This window comes from Heterodontus francisci, unplaced genomic scaffold (genome assembly GCF_036365525.1).
Source record: "Heterodontus francisci isolate sHetFra1 unplaced genomic scaffold, sHetFra1.hap1 HAP1_SCAFFOLD_400, whole genome shotgun sequence".
Lineage (NCBI taxonomy): Eukaryota > Metazoa > Chordata > Chondrichthyes > Heterodontiformes > Heterodontidae > Heterodontus > Heterodontus francisci.
The window spans coordinates 1,629,698-1,645,929 of NW_027142281.1; positions in this window are offsets into that span (position 1 = coordinate 1,629,698).

Genomic DNA, 16,232 nt, shown 5'->3' on the forward strand with positions numbered 1-16,232 from the left:
GTGGTCCAGTGTGAATTAATATTAAATGCTTCACATTCACCTGATGGGGTCCAGTGTGAATTAATATTAAATGCTTCACATTCACCTGATGTGGTCCAGTGTGAATTAATATTAAATGCTTCACATTCACCTGATGTGGTCCAGTGTGAATTAATATTAAATGCTTCCCATTCACCTGATGGGGTCCAGTGTGAATTAATATTAAATGCTTCACATTCACCTGATGTGGTCCAGTGTGAATTAATATTAAATGCTCATATTCACCTGATGTGGTCCAGTGTGAATTAATATTAAATGCTTCACATTCACCTGATGTGGTCCAGTGTGAATTAATATTAAATGCTTCACATTCACCTGATGTTGTCCAGTGTGAATTAATATTAAATGCTTCACATTCACCTGATGTTGTCCAGTTGGAATTAATATTAAATGCTTCACATTCACCTGATGTTTTCCAGTGTGAATTAATATTAAATGCTTCACATTCACCTGATGGGTCCAGTGTGAATTAATATTAAATGCTTCACATTCACTGATGTGGTCCAGTGTGAATTAATATTAAATGCTTCACATTCACCTGATGTGGTCCAGTGTGAATTAATATTAAATGCTTCACGTTCACCTGATGTGGTCCAGTTGGAATTAATATTAAATGCTTCACATTCACCTGATGTGGTCCAGTGGGAATTAATATTAAATGCTTCTCATTCACCTGATGTGGTCCAGTGTGAATTAATATTAAATGCTTCACATTCACCTGATGTGGTCCAGTGGGAATTAATATTAAATGCTTCCATTCACCTGATGTGGTCCAGTGTGAATTAATATTAAATGCTTCACATTCACCTGATGTGGTCCAGTGTGCATTAATATTAAATGCTTCACATTCACCTGATGTGGTCCAGTGTGAATTAATATTAAATGCTTCACATTCACCTGATGTGGTCCAGTGTGAATTAATATAAAATGCTCACATTCACCTGATGTTGTCCAGTGTGAATTAATATTAAATGCTTCACATTCACCTGATGTGGTCCAGTGGGAATTAATATTAAATGCTTCACATTCACCTGATGTGGTCCAGTGTGAATTAATATAAATGCTTCCCATTCACCTGATGTGGTCCAGTGTGAATTATATTAAATGCTTCACATTCACCTGATGTTGTCCAGTGTGAATTAATATTAAATGCTTCCCATTCACCTGATGTGGTCCAGTGTGAATTAATATTAAATGCTTCCCATTCACCTGATGTGGTCCAGTGTGAATTAATATTAAATGCTTCCCATTCACCTGATGTGGTCCAGTGTGAATTAATATTAAATGCTTCACATTCACCTGATGTGGTCAGTTGGAATTAATATTAAATGCTTCACATTCACTGATGTGGTCCAGTGTGAATTAATATTAAATGCTTCACATTCACCTGATGTGGTCCAGTGTGAATTAATATTAAATGCTTCACATTCACCTGATGTGGCCCAGTGTGAATTAATATTAAATGCTTCACATTCACCTGATGTGGTCCAGTGTGAATTAATATTAAATGCTTCACATTCACCTGATGTGGTCCAGTGTGAATTAATATTAAATGCTTCACATTCACCTGATGTGGTCCAGTTGGAATTAATATTAAAATGCTTCACATTCCACCTGATGTGGTCCAGTGTGAATTAATATAAAATGCTTCACATTCACCTGATGTGGTCCAGTGTGAATTATATTAAATGCTTCACGATTCACCTGATGTGGTCCAGTGTGAATTAATATAAAATGCTTCCATTCACCTGATGTGGTCCAGTGTGAATTAATATAAAATGCTTCACATTCACCTGATGTGGTCCAGTGGGAATTAATATTAAATGCTTCACATTCACCTGATGTGGTCCAGTGTGAATTAATATTAAATGCTTCACATTCACCTGATGTGGTCCAGTGTGAATTAATATTAAATGCTTCACATTCACCTGATGTGGTCCAGTGTGAATTAATATTAAATGCTTCACATTCACCTGATGTGGTCCAGTGTGAATCTAATATTAAATGCTTCACATTCAACCTGATGTGGTCCAGTGTGAATTAATATAAAATGCTTCACATTCACCTGATGTGGTCCAGTGTGAATTAATATTAAATGCTTGAGCATTCACCTGATGTGGTCCAGTGTGAATTAATATTAAATGCTTCACATTCACCTGATGTGGTCCAGTGTGAATTAATATTAAATGCTTCACATTCACCTGATGTGGTCAGTGTGAATTAATATTAAATGCTTCACATTCACCTGATGTGGTCCAGTGTGAATTAATATTAAATGCTTCACATTCACCTGATGTGGTCCAGTTGGAATTAATATTAAATGCTTCACATTCACCTGATGTGGTCCAGTGTGAATTAATATTAAATGCTTCACATTCACCTGATGTGGTCCAGTGTGAATTAATATTAAATGCTTCCCATTCACCTGATGTGGTCCAGTGTGAATTAATATTAAATGATTCCCATTCACCTGATGTGGTCCAGTGTGCATTAATATTAAATGCTTCACATTCACCTGATGTGGTCCAGTGTGAACTAATATTAAATGCTTCACATTCACCTGATGTGGTCCAGTGTGAATTAATATTAAATGCTTCACATTCACCTGATGTGGTCCAGTGTGAATTAATATTAAATGCTTCACATTCACCTGATGTGGTCCAGTGGGAATTAATATTAAATGCTTCCCATTCACCTGATGTGGTCCAGTGTGATTTAATATTAAATGCTTCACGTTCACCTGATGTGGTCCACTGTGAATTAATATTAAATGCTTCACATTCACCTGATGTGGTCCAGTGTGAATTAATATTAAATGCTTCACATTCACCTGATGTGGTCCAGTGTGAATTAATATTAAATGCTTCACATTCACCTGATGTGGTCCAGTGGGAATTAATATTAAATGCTTCACATTCACCTGATGTGTCCAGTGTGAATAATATTCAATGCTTCCCATTCACCTGATGGGGTCCAGTGTGAATTAATATTAAATGCTTCACATTCACCTGATGTGGTCCAGTTGGAATTAATATTAAATGCTTCACATTCACCTGATGTGGTCCAGTGTGAATTAATATTAAATGCTTCACATTCACCTGATGTGGTCCAGTGTGAATTAATATTAAATGCTTCACGTTCACCTGATGTGGTCCAGTGTGAATTAATATTAAATGCTTCACGTTCACCCTGATGTGGTCCAGTGGGAATTAATATTAAATGCTTCACATTCACCTGATGTGTCCAGTGTGAATTAATATTAAATGCTTCACATTCACCTGATGTGGTCCAGTGTGAATTAATATTAAATGCTTCACATTCACCTGATGTGGTCCAGTGTGAATTAATATTAAATGCTTCACATTCACCTGATGTGGTCCAGTGGGAATTAATATTAAATGCTTCACATTCACCTGATGTTGGTCCAGTGTGAATTAATATTAAATGCTTCCCATTCACCTGATGGGGTCCAGTGTGAATTAATATTAAATGCTTCACATTCACCTGATGTGGTCCAGTGGAATTAATATTAAATGCTTCACATTCACCTGATGTGGTCCAGTGTGAATTAATATTAAATGCTTCACATTCACCTGATGTGGTCCAGTGTGAATTAATATTAAATGCTTCATATTCACCTGATGTGGTCCAGTGTGAATTAATATTAAATGCTTCACATTCACCTGATGGGGTCCAGTGTGAATTAATATTAAATGCTTCACATTCACCTGATGTGGTCCAGTGTGAATTAATATTAAATGCTTCACATTCACCTGATGTGGTCCAGTGTGAATTAATATTAATGCTTCCCATTCACCTGATGGGGTCCAGTGTGAATTAATATTAAATGCTTCACATTCACCTGATGTGGTCCAGTGTGAATTAATATTAAATGCTTCACATTCACCTGATGTGGTCCAGTGTGAATTAATATTAAATGCTTCACATTCACCTGATGGGTCCAGTGTGAATTAATATTAAATGCTTCACATTCACCTGATGTGGTCCAGTTGGAATTATATTAAATGCTTCACATTCACCTGATGTGGTCCAGTGTGAATTAATATTAAATGCTTCACATTCACCTGATGGGGTCCAGTGTGAATTAATATTAAATGCTTCACGTTCACCTGATGTGTCCAGTTGAATTAATATTAAATGCTTCACATTCACCTGATGTGGTCCAGTGTGAATTAATATTAAATGCTTCACATTCACCTGATGTGGTCCAGTGGGAATTAATATTAAATGCTTGACATTCACCTGATGTGGTCCAGTGTGAATTAATATTAAATGCTTCACATTCACCTGATGTGGTCCAGTTGGAATTAATATTAAATGCTTCACATTCACCTGATGTGGTCCAGTGTGAATTAATATTAAATGCTTCACATTCACCTGATGTGGTCCAGTGGGAATTAATATTAAATGCTTCCCATTCACCTGATGTGGTCCAGTGTGAATTAATATTAAATGCTTCCCATTCACCTGATGTGGTCCAGTGTGAATTAATATTAAATGCTTCCCATTCACCTGATGTGGTCCAGTGTGAATTAATATTAAATGCTTCACATTCACCTGATGTGGTCCAGTGGATTAATATTAAATGCTTCACATTCACCTATGTGGTCCAGTGTGAATTAATATTAAATGCTTCACATTCACCTGATGTGGTCCAGTGTGAATTAATATTAAATGCTTCACATTCACCTGATGTGGTCCAGTGTGAATTAATATTAAATGCTTCACATTCACCTGATGTGGTCCAGTGTGAATTAATATTAAATGCTTCACGTTCACCTGATGTGGTCCAGTGTGAATTAATATTAAATGCTTCACGTTCACCTGATGTGGTCCAGTGGAATTAATATTAAATGCTTCACATTCACCTGATGTGGTCCAGTGTGAATTAATATTAAATGCTTCACATTCACCTGATGTGGTCCAGTGTGAATTAATATTAAATGCTTCACATTCACCTGATGTGGTCCAGTGTGAATTAATATTAAATGCTTCACATTAACCTGATGTGGTCCAGTGGGAATTAATATTAAATGCTTCACATTCACCTGATGTGGTCCAGTGTGAATTAATATTAAATGCTTCCCATTCACCTGATGGGTCCAGTGTGAATTAATATTAAATGCTTCACATTCACCTGATGTGGTCCAGTTGGAATTAATATTAAATGCTTCACATTCACCTGATGTGGTCCAGTGTGAATTAATATTAAATGCTTCACATTCACCTGATGTGGTCCAGTGTGAATTAATATTAAATGCTTCATATTCACCTGATGTGGTCCAGTGTGAATTAATATTAAATGCTTCACATTCACCTGATGGGGTCCAGTGTGAATTAATATTAAATGCTTCACATTCACCTGATGTGGTCCAGTGTGAATTAATATTAAATGCTCACATTCACCTGATGTGGTCCAGTGTGAATTAATATTAAATGCTTCCCATTCACCTGATGGGGTCCAGTGTGAATTAATATTAAATGCTTCACATTCACTGATGTGGTCCAGTGTGAATTAATATTAAATGCTTCATATTCACCTGATGTGGTCCAGTGTGAATTAATATTAAATGCTTCACATCACCTGATGTTTTCCAGTGTGAATTAATATTAAATGCTTCACATTCACCTGATGGGGTCCAGTGTGAATTAATATTAAATGCTTCACGTTCACCTGATGTGGTCCAGTTGGAATTAATATTAAATGCTTCACATTCACCTGATGTGTCCAGTGTGAATTAATATTAAATGCTTCACATTCACCTGATGTGGTCCAGTGGGAATTAATATTAAATGCTTCCCATTCACCTGATGTGGTCCAGTGTGAATTAATATAAATGCTTCACATTCACCTGATGGTGGTCCAGTGTGTATTAATATTAAATGCTTCACATTCACCTGATGTGGTCCAGTGGGAATTAATATTAAATGCTTCACATTCACCTGATGTGGTCCAGTGTGATTAATATTAAATGCTTCACATTCACCTGATGTTGTCCAGTGTGAATTAATATTAAATGCTTCACATTCACCTGATGTGGTCCAGTGTGAATTAATATTAAATGCTTCACATTCACCTGATGTGGTCCAGTGTGAATTAATATTAAATGCTTCACATTCACCTGATGTGGTCCAGTGTGAATTAATATTAAATGCTTCACATTCACCTGATGTGGTCCAGTGTGAATTAATAAAAATGCTTCACATTCACCTGATGTGGTCCAGTGTGAATTAATATTAAATGCTTCACATTCACCTGATGTGGTCCAGTGTGAATTAATATAAATGCTTCACATTCACCTGATGTTGTCCAGTGTGAATTAATATTAAATGCTTCACATTCACTGATGTGTCCAGTGGGAATTAATATTAAATGCTTCACATTCACCTGATGTGGTCCAGTGTGAATTAATATTAAATGCTTCCCATTCACCTGATGTGGTCCAGTGTGAATTAATATTAAATGCTTCACATCACCTGATGTTGTCCAGTGTGAATTAATATTAAATGCTTCCCATTCACCTGATGTGGTCCAGTGTGAATTAATATTAAATGCTTCCCATTCACCTGATGTGGTCCAGTGTGAATTAATATTAAATGCTTCCCATTCACCTGATGTGGGCCAGTGTGAATTAATATTAAATGCTTCACATTCACTGATGTGGTCCAGTTGGAATTAATATTAAATGCTTCACATTTCACCTGATGTGTCCAGTGTGAATTAATATTAAATGCTTCACATTCACCTGATGTGGTCCAGTGTGAATTAATATTAAATGCTTCAAATTCACCTGATGTGCCCAGTGTGAATTAATATTAAATGCTTCACATTCACCTGATGTGGTCCAGTGTGAATTAATATTAAATGCTTCACATTCACCTGATGTGGTCCAGTGTGGAATTAATATTAAATGCTTCACATTCACCTGATGTGGTCCAGTTGGAATTAATATTAAATGCTTCACATTCACCTGATGTGGTCCAGTGTGAATAATATAAAATGCTTCACATTCACCTGATGTGGTCCAGTGTGAATTAATATTAAATGCTTCACATTCACCTGATGTGGTCCAGTGTGAATTAATAATAAAATGCTTCCATTCACCTGATGGGTCCAGTGTGAATTAATATAAAATGCTTCACATTCACCTGATGTGGTCCAGTGTGAATTAATATTAAATGCTTCACATTCACCTGATGTGGTCCAGTGTGAATTAATATTAAATGCTTCACATTCACCTGATGTGTCCAGTGTGAATTAATATTAAATGCTTCACATTCACCTGATGTGGTCCAGTGTGAATTAATATTAAATGCTTCACATTCACCTGATGTGGTCCAGTGTGAATTAATATTAAATGCTTCACATTCACCTGATGTGGTCCAGTGTGAATTAATATTAAATGCTTCACATTCACCTGATGTGGTCCAGTGTGAATTAATATTAAATGCTTGACATTCACCTGATGTGGTCCAGTGTGAATTAATCATTAAATGCTTCACATTCACGTCTGATGTGGTCCAGTGTGAATTAATATTAAATGCTTTCACATTCACCTGATGTGGTCCAGTGTGAATTAATATTAAATGCTTCACATTCACCTGATGTGGTCCAGTGTGAATTAATATTAATGCTTCACATTTCACCTGATGTGGTCCAGTTGGAATTAATATTAAATGCTCACATTCACCTGATGTGGTCCAGTGTGAATTAATATTAAATGCTTCACATTCACCTGATGTGGTCCAGTGTGAATTAATATTTAAATGCTTCCCATTCACCTGATGTGGTCCAGTGTGAATATCACCTGATGTGGTCCAGTGTGAATTAATATTAAATGATTCCCATTCACCTGATGTGGTCCAGTGTGCATTAATATTAAATGCTTCACATTCACCTGATGTGGTCCAGTGTGAACTAATATTAAATGCTTCACATTCACCTGATGTGGTCCAGTGTGAATTAATATTAAATGCTTCACATTCACCTGATGTGGTCCAGTGTGAATTAATATTAAATGCTTCACATTCACCTGATGTGGTCCAGTGGGAATTAATATTAAATGCTTCCCATTCACCTGATGTGGTCCAGTGTGATTTAATATTAAATGCTTCACGTTCACCTGATGTGGTCCAGTGTGAATTAATATTAAATGCTTCACATTCACCTGATGTGGTCCAGTGTGAATTAATATTAAATGCTTCACATTCACCTGATGTGGTCCAGTGTGAATTAATATTAAATGCTTCACATTCACCTGATGTGGTCCAGTGGGAATTAATATTAAATGCTTCACATTCACCTGATGTGGTCCAGTGTGAATTAATATTAAATGCTTCCCATTCACCTGATGGGGTCCAGTGTGAATTAATATTAAATGCTTCACATTCACCTGATGTGGTCCAGTTGGAATTAATATTAAATGCTTCACATTCACCTGATGTGGTCCAGTGTGAATTAATATTAAATGCTTCACATTCACCTGATGTGGTCCAGTGTGAATTAATATTAAATGCTTCACATTCACCTGATGTGGTCCAGTGTGAATTAATATTAAATGCTTCACATTCACCTGATGGGGTCCAGTGTGAATTAATATTAAATGCTTCACATTCACCTGATGTGGTCCAGTGTGAATTAATATTAAAACTTCACATTCAACTGATGTGGTCCAGTGTGAATTAATATTAAATGCTTCCCATTCACCTGATGGGGTCCAGTGTGAATTAATATTAAATGCTTCACATTCACCTGATGTGGTCCAGTTGGAATTAATATTAAATGCTTCACATTCACCTGATGTGGTCCAGTGTGAATTAATATTAAATGCTTCACATTCACCTGATGTGGTCCAGTGTGAATTAATATTAAATGCTTCACATTCACCTGATGTGGTCCAGTGTGAATTAATATTAAATGCTTCACATTCACCTGATGGGGTCCAGTGTGAATTAATATTAAATGCTTCACATTCACCTGATGTGGTCCAGTTGGAATTAATATTAAATGCTTCACATTCACCTGATGTGGTCCAGTGTGAATTAATATTAAATGCTTCACATTCACCTGATGTGGTCCAGTGTGAATTAATATTAAATGCTTCACATTCACCTGATGTGGTCCAGTGTGCATTAATATTAAATGCTTCACATTCACCTGATGTGGTCCAGTGTGAATTAATATTAAATGCTTCACATTCACCTGATGTGGTCCAGTGTGAATTAATATTAAATGCTTCACATTCACCTGATGTGGTCCAGTGTGAATTAATATAAAATGCTTCACATTCACCTGATGTTGTCCAGTGTGAATTAATATTAAATGCTTCACATTCACCTGATGTGGTCCAGTGGAATTAATATTAAATGCTTCACATTCACCTGATGTGGTCCAGTGTGAATTAATATTAAATGCTTCCATTCACCTGATGTGGTCCAGTGTGAATTAATATTAAATGCTTCACATTCACCTGATGTGGTCCAGTGTGAATTAATATTAAATGCTTCCCATTCACCTGATGTGGTCCAGTGTGAATTAATATTAAATGCTTCCCATTCACCTGATGTGGTCCAGTGTGAATTAATATTAAATGCTTCCCATTCACCTGATGTGGTCCAGTGTGAATTAATATTAAATGCTTCACATTCACCTGATGTGGTCCAGTGTGAATTAATATTAAATGATTCCCATTCACCTGATGTGGTCCAGTGTGAATTAATATTAAATGCTTCCCATTCACCTGATGTGGTCCAGTGTGAATTAATATTAAATGCTTCCCATTCACCTGATGTGGTCCAGTGTGAATTAATATTAAATGCTTCACATTCACCTGATGTGGTCCAGTGGAATTAATATTAAATGCTTCACATTCACCTGATGTGTTCCAGTTGGAATTAATATTAAATGCTTCACATTCACCTGATGTGGTCCAGTGTGAATTAATATTAAATGCTTCACATTCACCTGATGTGGTCCAGTTGGAATTAATATTAAATGCTTCACATTCACCTGATGTGTTCCAGTTGGAATTAATATTAAATGCTTCACATTCACCTGATGTGGTCCAGTGGGAATTAATATTAAATGCTTCACATTCACCTGATGTGGTCCAGTTGGAATTAATATTAAATGCTTCACATTCACCTGATGTGTCCAGTTGGAATTAATATTAAATGCTTCACATTCACCTGATGTGGTCCAGTGTGAATTAATATTAAATGCTTCACATTCACCTGATGTGGTCCAGTGTGAATTAATATTAAATGCTTCACATTCACCTGATGTGGTCCAGTTGGAATTAATATTAAATGCTTCACATTCACCTGATGTGGTCCAGTGTGAATTAATATTAAATGCTTCACATTCACCTGATGTGGTCCAGTGTGAATTAATATTAAATGCTTCACATTCACCTGATGTGGTCCAGTTGGAATTAATATTAAATGCTTCACATTCACCTGATGTGTTCCAGTTGGAATTAATATTAAATGCTTCACATTCACCTGATGTGGTCCAGTGTGAATTAATATTAAATGCTTCACATTCACCTGATGTGGTCCAGTTGGAATTAATATTAAATGCTTCACATTCACCTGATGTGTCCAGTTGGAATTAATATTAAATGCTTCACATTCACCTGATGTGGTCCAGTGGGAATTAATATTAAATGCTTCACATTCACCTGATGTGGTCCAGTTGGAATTAATATTAAATGCTTCACATTCACCTGATGTGGTCCAGTTGGAATTAATATTAAATGCTTCACATTCACCTGATGTGGTCCAGTGTGAATTAATATTAAATGCTTCACATTCACCTGATGTGGTCCAGTGTGAATTAATATTAAATGCTTCACATTCACCTGATGTGGTCCAGTGTGAATTAATATTAAATGCTTCACATTCACCTGATGTGGTCCAGTGTGAATTAATATTAAATGCTTCACATTCACCTGATGTGGTCCAGTGTGAATTAATATTAAATGCTTCACATTCACCTGATGTGGTCCAGTTGGAATTAATATTAAATGCTTCACATTCACCTGATGTGGTCCAGTGTGAATTAATATAAAATGCTTCACATTCACCTGATGTGGTCCAGTGTGAATTAATATCAAATGCTTCACATTCACCTGATGTGGTCCAGTGTGAATTAATATAAAATGCTTCCCATTCACCTGATGTGGTCCAGTGTGAATTAATATAAAATGCTTCACATTCACCTGATGTGGTCCAGTGTGAATTAATATTAAATGCTTCACATTCACCTGATGTGGTCCAGTGTGAATTAATATTAAATGCTTCACATTCACCTGATGTGGTCCAGTGTGAATTAATATTAAATGCTTCACATTCACCTGATGTGGTCCAGTGTGAATTAATATAAAATGCTTCACATTCACCTGATGTGGTCCAGTGTGAATTAATATTAAATGCTTGACATTCACCTGATGTGGTCCAGTGTGAATTAATATTAAATGCTTCACATTCACCTGATGTGGTCCAGTGTGAATTAATATTAAATGCTTCACATTCACCTGATGTGGTCCAGTGTGAATTAATATTAAATGCTTCACATTCACCTGATGTGGTCCAGTGTGAATTAATATTAAATGCTTCACATTCACCTGATGTGGTCCAGTGTGAATTAATATTAAATGCTTCCCATTCACCTGATGTGGTCCAGTGTGAATTAATATTAAATGATTCCCATTCACCTGATGTGGTCCAGTGTGCATTAATATTAAATGCTTCACATTCACCTGATGTGGTCCAGTGTGAACTAATATTAAATGCTTCACATTCACCTGATGTGGTCCAGTGTGAATTAATATTAAATGCTTCACATTCACCTGATGTGGTCCAGTGTGAACTAATATTAAATGCTTCACATTCACCTGATGTGGTCCAGTGTGCATTAATATTAAATGCTTCACATTCACCTGATGTGGTCCAGTGTGAATTAATATTAAATGCTTCACATTCACCTGATGTGGTCCAGTGTGAATTAATATTAAATGCTTCACATTCACCTGATGTGGTCCAGTGTGAATTAATATTAAATGCTTCACATTCACCTGATGTGGTCCAGTGTGAATTAATATTAAATGCTTCACATTCACCTGATGTGGTCCAGTGTGAATTAATATTAAATGCTTCACATTCACCTGATGTGGTCCAGTTGGAATTAATATTAAATGCTTCACATTCACCTGATGTGGTCCAGTGTGAATTAATATAAAATGCTTCACATTCACCTGATGTGGTCCAGTGTGAATTAATATCAAATGCTTCACATTCACCTGATGTGGTCCAGTGTGAATTAATATAAAATGCTTCCCATTCACCTGATGTGGTCCAGTGTGAATTAATATAAAATGCTTCACATTCACCTGTTGTGGTCCAGTGTGAATTAATATTAAATGCTTCACATTCACCTGATGTGGTCCAGTGTGAATTAATATTAAATGCTTCACATTCACCTGATGTGGTCCAGTGTGAATTAATATTAAATGCTTCACATTCGCCTGATGTGGTCCAGTGTGAATTAATATAAAATGCTTCACATTCACCTGATGTGGTCCAGTGTGAATTAATATTAAATGCTTGACATTCACCTGATGTGGTCCAGTGTGAATTAATATTAAATGCTTCACATTCACCTGATGTGGTCCAGTGTGAATTAATATTAAATGCTTCACATTCACCTGATGTGGTCCAGTGTGAATTAATATTAAATGCTTCACATTCACCTGATGTGGTCCAGTGTGAATTAATATTAAATGCTTCACATTCACCTGATGTGGTCCAGTGTGAATTAATATTAAATGCTTCCCATTCACCTGATGTGGTCCAGTGTGAATTAATATTAAATGATTCCCATTCACCTGATGTGGTCCAGTGTGCATTAATATTAAATGCTTCACATTCACCTGATGTGGTCCAGTGTGAACTAATATTAAATGCTTCACATTCACCTGATGTGGTCCAGTGTGCATTAATATTAAATGCTTCACATTCACCTGATGTGGTCCAGTGTGAACTAATATTAAATGCTTCACATTCACCTGATGTGGTCCAGTGTGCATTAATATTAAATGCTTCACATTCACCTGATGTGGTCCAGTGTGAATTAATATTAAATGCTTCACATTCACCTGATGTGGTCCAGTGTGAATTAATATTAAATGCTTCACATTCACCTGATGTGGTCCAGTGTGAATTAATATAAATGCTTCACATTCACCTGATGTGGTCCAGTGTGAATTAATATTAAATGCTTCACATTCACCTGATGTGGTCCAGTGTGAATTAATATTAAATGCTTCACATTCACCTGATGTGGTCCAGTGTGAATTAATATAAATGCTTCACATTCACCTGATGTTGTCCAGTGTGAATTAATATTAAATGCTTCACATTCACCTGATGTGGTCCAGTGGGAATTAATATTAAATACTTCACATTCACCTGATGTGGTCCAGTGTGAATTAATATTAAATGCTTCCCATTCACCTGATGTGGTCCAGTGTGAATTAATATTAAATGCTTCACATTCACCTGATGTGGTCCAGTGTGAATTAATATTAAATGCTTCCCATTCACCTGATGTGGTCCAGTGTGAATTAATATTAAATGCTTCCCATTCACCTGATGTGGTCCAGTGTGAATTAATATTAAATGCTTCCCATTCACCTGATGTGGTCCAGTGTGAATTAATATTAAATGCTTCACATTCACCTGATGTGGTCCAGTTGGAATTAATATTAAATGCTTCACATTCACCTGATGTGGTCCAGTGTGAATTAATATTAAATGCTTCCCATTCACCTGATGTGGTCCAGTGTGAATTAATATTAAATGCTTCACATTCACCTGATGTGGTCCAGTGTGAATTAATATTAAATGCTTCACATTCACCTGATGTGGTCCAGTGTGAATTAATATTAAATGCTTCACATTCACCTGATGTGGTCCAGTGTGAATTAATATTAAATGCTTCACATACACCTGATGTGGTCCAGTGTGAATTAATATTAAATGCTTCACATTCACCTGATGTGGTCCAGTGTGAATTAATATAAAATGCTTCACATTCACCTGATGTGGTCCAGTGTGAATTAATATTAAATGCTTCACATTCACCTGATGTGGTCCAGTGTGAATTAATATTAAATGCTTCACATTCACCTGATGTGGTCCAGTTGGAATTAATATTAAATGCTTCACATTCACCTGATGTGGTCCAGTGTGAATTAATATTAAATGCTTCACATTCACCTGATGTGGTCCAGTTGGAATTAATATTAAATGCTTCACATTCACCTGATGTGGTCCAGTGTGAATTAATATTAAATGCTTCACATTCACCTGATGTGGTCCAGTGTGAATTAATATTAAATGCTTCACATTCACCTGATGTGGTCCAGTGTGAATTAATATTAAATGCTTCACATTCACCTGATGTGGTCCAGTGTGAATTAATATTAAATGCTTCACATTCACCTGATGTGGTCCAGTTGGAATTAATATTAAATGCTTCACATTCACCTGATGTTGTCCAGTGTGAATTAATATTAAATGCTTCACATTCACCTGATGTGGTCCAGTGGGAATTAATATTAAATGCTTCACATTCACCTGATGTGGTCCAGTGTGAATTAATATTAAACGCTTCCATTCACCTGATGTGGTCCAGTGTGAATTAATATTAAATGCTTCACATTCACCTGATGTGGTCCAGTGTGAATTAATATTAAATGCTTCCCATTCACCTGATGTGGTCCAGTGTGAATTAATATTAAATGCTTCCCATTCACCTGATGTGGTCCAGTGTGAATTAATATTAAATGCTTCCCATTCACCTGATGTGGTCCAGTGTGAATTAATATTAAATGCTTCACATTCACCTGATGTGGTCCAGTTGGAATTAATATTAAATGCTTCACATTCACCTGATGTGTTCCAGTTGGAATTAATATTAAATGCTTCACATTCACCTGATGTGGTCCAGTGTGAATTAATATTAAATGCTTCACATTCACCTGAAGTGGTCCAGTGTGAATTAATATTAAATGCTTCACATTCACCTGATGTGGTCCAGTGTGAATTAATATTAAATGCTTCACATTCACCTGATGTGGTCCAGTGTGAATTAATATTAAATGCTTCACATTCACCTGATGTGGTCCAGTGTGAATTAATATTAAATGCTTCACATTCACCTGATGTGGTCCAGTGTGAATTAATATTAAATGCTTCCCATTCACCTGATGTGGTCCAGTGTGAATTAATATTAAATGCTTCACATTCACCTGATGTGGTCCAGTGTGAATTAATATTAAATGCTTCACATTCACCTGATGTGGTCCAGTGTGAATTAATATTAAATGCTTCACATTCACCTGATGTGGTCCAGTGTGAATTAATATTAAATGCTTCACATACACCTGATGTGGTCCAGTGTGAATTAATATTAAATGCTTCACATTCACCTGATGTGGTCCAGTGTGAATTAATATAAAATGCTTCCCATTCACCTGATGTGGTCCAGTGTGAATTAATATTAAATGCTTCACATTCACCTGATGTGGTCCAGTGTGAATTAATATTAAATGCTTCACATTCACCTGATGTGGTCCAGTGTGAATTAATATTAAATGCTTCACATTCACCTGATGTGGTCCAGTGTGAATTAATATAAAATGCTTCACATTCACCTGATGTGGTCCAGTGTGAATTAATATTAAATGCTTGACATTCACCTGATGTGGTCCAGTGTGAATTAATATTAAATGCTTCACATTCACCTGATGTGGTCCAGTGTGAATTAATATTAAATGCTTCACATTCACCTGATGTGGTCCAGTGTGAATTAATATTAAATGCTTCACATTCACCTGATGTGGTCCAGTTGGAATTAATATTAAATGCTTCACATTCACCTGATGTGGTCCAGTGTGAATTAATATTAAATGCTTCACATTCACCTGATGTGGTCCAGTGTGAATTAATATTAAATGCTTCACATTCACCTGATGTGGTCCAGTGTGAATTAATATTAAATGCTTCCCATTCACCTGATGTGGTCCAGTGTGAATTAATATTAAATGCTTCACATTCACCTGATGTGGTCCAGTGTGAATTAATATTAAATGCTTCACATTCACCTG